Below are 8,614 nucleotides of genomic sequence, written 5' to 3'. Positions count from 1 at the left end.
TCTTGGGCCTTTGTATTTCAAAGATGAATAAATAGCAAAGCAAAAAAAAAAAAAAAGAAAAAGACATGGTGTAAACAACTGATTTAACCAAAATAAGTGCTTCAAATAAATAAGTTATTATCGCTATTATTTCTATAAAGAAATGACACTGTCGTTACTATAATTCCTGAAAAGATATAGCATGTTAACACAGAAATTAAGTAGGGAAAATCTCTAACATGACACATGTTGACTAAAAAAAATAGTTACAACTTAGAAATTGAGAGTTATATTTTATTTGGTGGGAATTGTTAGGACTTGCTTAGTGGGTAAAGAATCCACTGGCAATGCAGTAGACACAGGAGATGTGGGTTTGATCCCTGGGTGGGGAAGATACCCTAGAGGAGGGGGTGGCAACCCTCTCCAGTATTCTTGCCTGGAGAATCCCAAGGACAGAGGAGCCTGGCTGCCTATAGTCCAAAGTGTCGCAAAGAATGGGACACAACGGAGTGACTGAGCATGCATGCATGGTAGGATTTTCAGCCTGGATACATTCAGTACCCAAGACTAGTATAGGATCTCTCAGCTGTCAGTAAATTGCTCTCATTCTCAGACCATGGAATGATGTAAGTTTTCTCTTTGTCTTTTTCATGTGTTTGTTTTTGTGTTACAAATAGAATATAACTAACTACAAACTGCTGAAACTTCATTTCATCGGGGGAGTTTATAATTTCCTTGGTTCTGTCTCGTCGTGACAAAAATTTGAAGCGACGGACAGATGAGTGTTACAGCCCTCAGACGGACCACTGATCCAGCCACGTGTACTTTCCTCTGACAGACCAGTGTTACAGCTCCGTGTCACGCTGTTTTATTTAGAAAGTAAAGGAAAATACATCCTCTACGTGGGAGGCTGGGCCGACCCAAAAGACATAAAGAGAAAAGAAGCCCATAGCTCAGTTTTGGCTTCTCTTTTTGTACGTTTTTCCCGCTCCCCCTGACCCAACCCTGTGTAAATTGTACTAACCAGGAGGGCTGTTTGTTTTACCTGAGGTCCTGACTCCTGGTCCTTGGACCTTCCTTTGTTCTATTTTTGAGGGCTTTTCCCTTCTTTTTCTTTTAGCCACCACCATTCTGGACTGCTTTTCCCTATTCTAACTACCTCACAATTTCAAATCACGGTTCAAGAATAACATACTGGGAATTTTTGCCTTAGTAGAGTGGCCAAAGCACTAAGATTACTGGTTCAATTAGAATTAAACTTATGGAGATCCAATGAATTAGAATTTAGCAGAATTTGTTAATAGATTGTGGCTTTCATGAGGAGAGGAGTGGTAGCTTAAATTCTTTTTTCAAAAATTATGGCCTCTTTATGAAACTATTATAAATTAATAATAAAATAAAGTTTTACCATAACAGGATATACATGCAAAAATAGAAGAACACCTTCCATGGAAACTTATACATCACCTTCTTATTGTAACCAAGAGCCCCACTCACTTGGAGGGTAGGAGGATGCTGGCATGTCCCTCAACTGCATTATGAAACATTAATGCTAAATCATGTTCTCAATTTCTGTGATTGTTGATCCTTCTTAAAACTTCTTCTTCAGAGGAAACAGACACTTTCAAGAGGGACTAGAAATTAAATCATTGAGAAGTTTTCACTGATAAATGTATTATATGCATATTTAAGTAGTCATAATCATTTGCAATATTCGAAGCAATAATTATGCTATAATGTTTGGTTTGTGTAACAGTGGATCCCTTGAGAGCTCATAAAATATGATGCAATTTAAAGTATATTAAATATATTCATCTTCCTGGGATAAGAAAATATCCAAGCTAAAGCAAAGGCCAGTTCAACAAATCAGTCTTTAGAATAAAATTTGACTTTACATGCTCATTTTGAAAGATGACTAGAAGTAAAACTGGAGGAAGAGAGATAAACAATGTTGTCCTCTTATAGCATAATTATTCTATGTCAAGGGAAATAAAACAATATTAAAATATTTAAAATATTGTATTGGAAGCACTCATTAAGAGAATGATAACCACTTTGGTCCTATTTAATGACACTTAAAAAAATCAGTGCATTAGAGTACTGAACAAAAATGAGATAGTGTGCTAAATATTTGGCTGAATTAAGTATCTAGTGTAATGTTGGGCACTTACTATGCATGAATGCTAATTCGCTCAGTCATGTCCGACTCTTTGTGACCTTGTGGGCTATCGCCACCAAGCTCCTCTGTCCATGGGATTCTCCAGGCAAGAATACTGGAGGGGGTTGCCATGCCATCCTCCAAGGGATCTTCCAGACCCAGGGAGAGAATTCACATCTCTTCTGTCTCCTGCATTGGGAGGTGGATTCTTTACCACTAGTGACACCTGCACTTACAAGGTATTTAGGAAATATAAGCTTAATGAGTGAATGAATAAAAAGGCAGCGGAGTATTTGAGTTTCTCACTTCTTTGATAGAATTTCTGCATGTGTGTACATATGCAAATTATGTAAATAACCTGCAACTTAAAAGGGCTTTAAGGACTTAATTGTTCCATGCCTCAGGCATGGGGGGATCTTTGTTCCTGGGACCAGAGATCAGACTTCATTCCCTGGAGTAGAAGCAAGAAGTATTAACCACTGGGACCAGAGAACTTCCAAAGTGTAGGGATTTAGGAAGAACGCACAGATATCCTTACTCATGAGAAATTCATAACTATACAATATTTAAAATGTGGAATTGACAAAGTAGGGAAGAAATTTATTTCTATTACCACAGACTCAGTGGGTATTTTCAGTCCATGTTGTACTTTATGGATAGAAGTTCTATGTTTATGTTCAGTAAATTATTTAAGAAAACATATACATTGCCAAGTTGAAAATTTTAGAATTTTTTTCAGAAAACTTGGTTATATGATAACCTCAATATCAAATGGAGACAAAGGAAGTAAATTTCTACAGGAAAAAACTTTTCCTGTCCTCTTGAGTACAAGTGAATGATTGCCAAAGGAAATACCAGTTGTAACATGTATGTGTATACTAATCTCTGGGATATATAGATTAGTTTGTTAAAAAGACAATAACATAAATCTACTTATTAAACCCTTTAATATCAATAGCTCTTGAATGCAGAGTAGGGTTATTTTTTTTTTTATCCCCTAAGAACACATCAATCATTTTCTTCTGGGCAGGAGTTACCTTTCCAAAGCAGCTTTGTTAGAAGAATATATCTTGATGACAGTTTTACAAAGAACATGAAGGCAACTTATCTCAGTGCAGTGATTTGGACTGACAACTGCATTTTGGTACACAGCCTACTGATGGATAGTAATGTATATTAAACTCTAATTAGAAGATTGTGAACTGCAACGATACAAATTGCTTTTACAGAGTATTTCTGCATGACATAGATGCATACAGTAATATATGTCATTCATAATAATAGGCTTTACAGCAATTAATATTTTATTTCAAGCAACATTGTTTACTTTCACTTTCATCTTTTAAAGTAGCTGTATACATAATGCAATGCAATGTATACGCAATGTGGGAGACCTGGGTTTGACCCCTGGGTTGGGAAGATTCTCCTGGAGAAGGGAAAGGCTTCCCACTCCAGTATTCTGGCCTGGAGAATTCCATGGACATGTATAGTCCATGGGGCTGCAAAGAGTCCGACACAACTGAGCCACTTTCACTTTCACAAATGTAATGCCAAATACAGTAAGTCCCCTACATACAAATGAGTTCCCTTTCTGAGAGCTCATTCAGAAGTCCAACAAAGTTAGCCTAGGTATCCAGCTAACACAATTGGCTATATAGTATAATGTAATAGGGTTATAATACTCTTTACACAAATAATACATTAAAAAAACAAACACAAAAATAAAACATTTTTAATCTTGCTGTACAGTCCCTTGTAAAGCACAGTCATATAGTACAATAGCTGGCATACAGGGGCTGGCATCGCATGAACAGGCAAAAAGAGTTACTGACTGGTGGAGGGAAAGGAGGTGGGAGATGGTCGAGCTGAAGGATTGTCAGCATTAGGAGATGGAGGCAAGCTCCATCTATAATTTCACTCACATCTGATGTTGATGGCAAAGGTTCTGGTTCCTTGCAGATTCAATTCTATCTACCCTCTTGAAAAACAATTCAGTGATTTCTAGGTAGTCACTCTTTTTTTCTCATCATGGATGACCTGGTAGCACTGGATTGCATTCTGAATGGCTCCTGCCACCTTCATGAACAATTCTACGTTTGGGTCCTATGTCTCAAAAACTAACAGTGCCTCCTCAAATAAAGAAAATCGTCTTGCCATTTCCTGCATCGTGAATCTCTTAGGTTCTTTAGCTACTTCTTCTTCCTCTTGGCTCTTTGTGTTTTTTCTCTGGGCCTCCGCTTCCATCAGATCTTCATGAGAAAGCTCCTTGAGCTGCACAGGAAGGAGTTCAGTGAAGTCTTCCTCATGTAAATCTAGCTCCAGCTTCCTGCTGAGGGTCAATAAGCTGCTGAAGACCTCTTTGGATTTCTCATCTGCCTTGTTTTTATGTATAGTGGTTCTAAGCAGACTATTCCTATAGAATAATTATTCAGTCACTTCAAATTGTTGATTGATTCCTCAAGAACACCTGAGCATTATTAGAAACATCTATTGATTCATACAAAAGCTCTGGAAACCACTCACCTGGTTATTTAGGTGATTACTGATATTGCTCTCAACTCTTCAAGCAACCATTCTTGTAGAAAGGTCTATCGGTTATCACATAAATGTGTAATAACCATTCATTGCCCTCTGAAGGTACAAAAAAATAGATGGCAAGCTACATTTGGACCATTGGCTGTAGTTTGCTGACATTTGTACAAGACAATAGTGACTCTGAGAGATGTATGCTTCTTGGCATAGAGTAGACCCTCAGTTGGCTAACTTACTATTATTAAAAGTGATGTGTCAGTTCAGTTCAGTCACTAAGTCGTGTCCGACTCTTTGTGACCACATGAATTGCAGCACGCCAGGCCTCCCTGTCCATCACCAGCTCCCGGAGTTTACTCAAACTCATGCCCATCGAGTCGCTGATGCCATCCAGCCATCTCATCCTCTGTCATCCCCTTCTCCTCCTGCCCCCAATCCCTCCCAGCATCAGGGTCTTTTCCAATGAGTCAACTCTTTGCATGAGGTGGCCAAAGTACTGGAGTTTCAGCTTCAGCATCAGTCCTTCCAATGAACACCCAGGACTGATCTCCTTTAGGATGGACCGGTTAGATCTCCTTGCAGTCCAAGGGACTCTCAAGAGTCTTCTCCAACACCACAGTGCAAAAGCATCAATTTTTCGGCACTCAGCTTTCTTCACAGTCCAATTCTTACATCCATACATGACCACTGGAAAAACCATAGCCTTGACCAGATGGACCTTTGTTGGCAAAGTAATGTCTCTGCTTTTTAATATGCTATCTAGGTTGGTCATCACTTTCCTTCCAAGGAGTAAGTGTCTTTTAATTTCATAGCTGCAATCACCATCTGCAGTGATTTGGGAGCCCAAAAAAATAAAGTCTGACACTGTTTCCACTGTCTCCCCATCTATTTCCCATGAGGTGATGGGATCAGATGCCATGATCTTAGTTTTCTGAGTGTTAAGCTTTAAGCAAACTTTTTCTCTCTCCTCTTTCACTTTCATCAAGAGGCTTTTTAGCTTCTCTTCACTCTCTGCCATAAGGGTGGTGTCATCTGCATATCTGAGGTTATCGATATTTCTCCTGGCAATCTTGATTCCAGCTTGTGCTTCTTCCAGCCCAGCGTTTCTCATGATGTACTCTGCATAGAAGTTAAATAAGCAGGGTGACAATACACAGGCTTGACATACTGCTTTTCCTATTTGGAACCAGTCTGTTGTTCCATGCCCAGTCCTAACTGTTGCTTCCTGACCTGCATACAGGTTTCTCAAGAGGCAGATCAGGTGGTCTGGTAGTCTCATCTCTTTCAGAATTTTCCACAGTTTATTGTGATCACACAGTTGAAGGCTTTGGCATAGTCAATAAAGCAGAAATAGATGTTTTTCTGGAACTCTCCAGCTCTTCTGATGATCCAGCGGATATTGGCAATTTTATTTCTGGTTCTTCTGCCTTTTCTAAAACCAGCTTGAACATCTGGAAGTTCATGGTTCACGTATAGCTGAAGACTGGCTTGGAGAATTTTGAGCATTACTTTACTAGCATGTGAGATGCGTGCAATTGTGCGGTAGTTTGAGCATTCTTTGGGATTGCCTTTCTTAGGGATTGGGATGAAAACTGACCTTTTCCAGTCCTGTGGCCACTGCTGAGTTTTCCAAATTTGCTGGCATATTCAGTGCAGCACTTTCACAGCATCATTTTTCAGGATTTGAAAGAGCTCAACTGGAATTCTATCACATCCACTAGCTTTGTTAGTAGTGATGCTTTCTAAGGCCCACTTGACTTCACATTCTAGGATGTCTGGCTCTAGGTGAGTTATCACACCATTGTGATTATCTGGGTCATGAAGATCTTTTTTGTACAGTTCTTCTGTGTATTCTTGCCACCTCTTCTTAATATCTTCTGCTTCTGTTAGGTCCATACCATTTCTGTCCTTTATTGAACCCATCTTTGCCTGAAATATTCCCTTGATATCTCTAATTTTCTTGAAGAGATCTCTAGTCTTTCCCATTCTGTTGTTTTCCTCTATTTCTTTGCCTTGATCGCTGAGGAAGGCTTTCTTATCTCTCCTGGCTATTCTTTGGAACTCTGCATTCAAATGGGTATATCTTTCCTTTTCTCCTTTGCTTTTCGCTTCTCTTCTTTTCACAGCTATTTGTAAGGCCTCCTCAGACAACCATTTTGCCTTTTTACATTTCTTTTCCATGGGGATGGTCTTGATCTCTATCTCCTGTACAATGTCATGAACCTTCTTTCATAGTTCATCAGGCTCTCTGTCTATCAGATCTAGTCCCTTAAATCTATTTCTCACTTCCACTGTATAGTCATAAGGGATTTGATTTAGGTCATACCTGAATGGTCTAGTGGTTTTCCCTACTTTCTTCAGTTTAAGTCTGAATTTGGCAATAAGGAGTTCATGATCTGAGCCACAGTCAGCTCCTGGTCTTGTTTTTGCTGACTGTATAGAGCTTCTCCATCTTTGGCTGCAAAGAGTATAATCAGTCTGATTTCGGTGTTGAGCATCTGGTGATGTCCATGTGTAGAGTCTTCTCTTGTGTTGTTGGAAGAGGGTGTTTGCTATGTGTCAGTATATGTTAATTTTTTGTATGAGTTCCACTAAAAGTAGACGTAGATGAAAATATAAATCATACAACCCTTTTATTGGGACAGAATTATGTGCTGGGGATAGCTTGAATGAGTCAATTGTTAAAATACTGAAATTTTGAGCCTCAAATTAAATTAGATATACTTACAATGAAAGAAAGATAAAGAAAGATAACAGTTACTCAAATTTTACCAATACATAATTATCTTGCCATATTTTACTGTTACATATGTTATTGAGGTTATGTCTATTGTTTTAATATCTTTATGGTGAAAATAATATACAAGGGTGTGCAATTATGAATTACTTTCCAAATCTGTATTCAGCAACTACACAAAATACATGTTAAAATTGGCTATGATGGGTATTTACACACAGTGTTAGGCAAATTCCACAAGTCAGGACTTGATATATAGTTTTGTTAATTGACTAGAGATAAGAAATTAATGGAGGAAAGAGTAATACAGATTAAATATAAACATGTATTGGGTCTGTAGTCATTACATTATTGAAAATGCACACATACAAATCACATTTGAAAACTATTATCCAAGTTAACAGGAAAGTTGCTCACAGAGAAGACACTTCACTATAATATGAATATCTGATGTACATCCATGTTTTATTTCCTTTCACTCACGAATGTGCTTGAAAATATCAGAGGGCTGTTTGGTGACCCTTCCCAGTCCACCATTGGTCCCTGAGGCTGACTGCTTGGACCCTGCCAGGCTGATCCTTGGTCACTGGGTGTTTGGGTGCCTTGTAAAGGAATGACTCCAGAGGAAAAAGGGGATGAGCACAAAGGAAGAGCCTCCCTGGGGCTGACTCCTCATAGTTATCACTGTGTTGATAGCGCAGTGCCCAGTGTGCAGAGTCCTCTGGAAATATCAGCTTAGCAGAAAGTGTCAACCAAGAACCGATCCCTCAGGGCAGGGTTGGTGAGGGATATGCGGCTCCCTGAAGTGCAGTTCTGAGGCCCTTGGAGGGAAATCTCCTACTGCTCAGAATGGCTGTCCCAACTGTCACACCCTGCCTTGAGACAGACAAAGTCCCACCAGAGTCTCAGTCCTGCTCTTGACCTGAGACCCTGAGGGTCTCCTTGGCAGGCCTTATGGGCTCTACAGGGGCTGGGCAGGATGGAGAGCAAGGTTCAGAGAACCTGCTGGCCTTGGCTCATCCAAGCATTCCCTCCCTCCCCCTAGACTGCTTATTGTTCAGCTTGCCAGGCTGATAAGGGTTCTTTATAGGGATGGAGCAAGACAGTTCAGTTCAGTTGCTCAGTCGTGTCCGACTGTTTGCGAATCCATGAACTGCAGCACACCAGCCTTCCCTGTTCTTCACCAACTACTGGAGTTTACTCAAACTCAT

Source organism: Cervus elaphus, chromosome 31 (genome assembly GCF_910594005.1).
Source record: "Cervus elaphus chromosome 31, mCerEla1.1, whole genome shotgun sequence".
Classification (NCBI taxonomy): Eukaryota; Metazoa; Chordata; class Mammalia; order Artiodactyla; family Cervidae; genus Cervus; species Cervus elaphus.
Note: the sequence above shows the minus strand (reverse complement) of the source record.